The following is a 2,003-nucleotide window of genomic DNA, read 5'->3' as shown; positions in this document are numbered from 1 at the left end:
TGGGAGTGGTTAAAGGCCGGTAGGTACAGGGTTCGCAACCCGGTACCGGTTCCAACCCAGAGCGAATTCTTAAGGGCTCATTGGGTAGTTGTAAAGCCACTACACCTTCTTCTCTTTCACTAAGCACTAGCCCACTGTCCTGGACAGACAGCCCAGATAGCTGAGGTGTGTGCCCAGAACAGCGTGCTTGAACCTTAATTGGATATAAGCATGATAATAAGTCAAAATGAAAATGGGTATCTGGTTTAGATAGGTTCTCTTCTGTATTGATACAGGTATTTAAAAAAGTTAAAAGATTGTTTTGTTTAACGACACCACTGGAGCACATTGATTAATTAATCAGCGGTTATTGGATGTCAAACATTTGGTAATTCTGACTCGTAGTCATTAGAGAAAACCCGCTACATTTTTTCTAATGCAGCAAGGGATCTTTTATATGCACTTTCCCACAAACAGGAAAGTACATACCACGGCCTTTGTCCAGTTATGCTGCACTGGTTGGAATGAGAAAAAACCCAATCAGCTGAATGGATCCTCCGAAGTGGTTCGATCCTGCAATGCAAGCACCTCAACTGACTGAGCTAAATCCCACCCCTGATATTTAAAAAGGATCCGCCAAAAAACATCTGGTTTTGAGGGAATTACATGTACATTATACAGAACAAGTACGTGTGCATGGGGAGGGTTTCTGGAGTCAAAACCCCTCCCTGCTCAAACAAATGTTGTTTTTTCTAAAATGTACCCACAGGGCTCACCCTGTATATTACCAAATTAGCCAATTGCTAATTTTACACCTTTTTTTTTTTTAACCCTTATTGTAAACTGATGGCGAGTGTGTTCTGTATTGTGATGGGTTAATTACATTCTTTTTCTGGGATGGCAATAAGCGTGATGCACGTACTAAACATGTAATCTCTGATTTCCGATTTAGTTTCCAACAATCTTTGCCATGTTCCGCCTGAATATATTACTATCAGTAGTATCAGGTTTATAAGGCTTAAATTACATATGTATTTGTTGATGCAGATGTATATTTATGTTATTGTTACTGTAAATAAATGTATATTATGTTGTTGTTTTTGCTCTGCCCATATGTGGGTGTTAGGCAAATAAATTATTCTTATGCTTAATAACAAGGATAACTGGCTACGGGTGTGTGTGTGTGTACCTTGTTCCCAAAACCCCAAACATACATTGTAACAACAGACTGTTTTGTCTTTCTCTTTGGTGTTAAAAATTAAAATTAAAAAACAAAAAAATGTGTTTCCAAGAACATGACCCTATACCATACCCAGAAAAATGGGCCAACCCAATTTAGTTTTTTTAATGTATTAATGTTTTTGTGTGCGAAAAAGGCCAACTTATCCTACCTATTATTTTTTATACATTCCTTAAAACACTTTTTTTTTTAAATCCTTAATGTAAAGTGATGGCGAATGTGTTCTGTATTGTGATCGGTTAATTACATTCTTTTTCTGGGATCTAATGAAAATAACACCCGGAAAGCTAATGAAGTCATTAGAAAGTGACGTCATTAGCAATTAGAACAGGCGAAGTTGACGATTCAAGGATCTTCAGTTGGATTGTAGCCAGGTATTTTTTTCAAAAAATACTAAATATACAGTTAGTTTCGTAGAAAAACAATTCATTTTACAATGAACATAACCATATGGAGTTTTTAGATTTGCGGGTGTTATTGTCTATTTGATGCCCACGAATGTTTAATTTTTTATCTCAGGCTAACTAACGACTTTGGTCAAAAATGACACTTGCGGGATCAAATAGACAATAGCACCCACAAATCTAAAAATATGCTTATCTCCTAATTCTAAAACAAACAAAAAAACAACAACCCAAAATAATGACCAAACAGGATCTGTGACTAGATTTTAATACCCAATGTTTATTTCCCTTAAAAACTTTTAAAATGCAGATATGGGAATGGCACAAGCTATAGATATTTAGTTATTTTTCTATTTTATTGTAAAAAAAATTTAATCATT

Source organism: Gigantopelta aegis, chromosome 8 (genome assembly GCF_016097555.1).
Source record: "Gigantopelta aegis isolate Gae_Host chromosome 8, Gae_host_genome, whole genome shotgun sequence".
Classification (NCBI taxonomy): domain Eukaryota; kingdom Metazoa; phylum Mollusca; class Gastropoda; order Neomphalida; family Peltospiridae; genus Gigantopelta; species Gigantopelta aegis.
The sequence above is the reverse complement of the archived record's forward strand: the minus strand, read 5'-3'. Positions refer to the sequence as shown.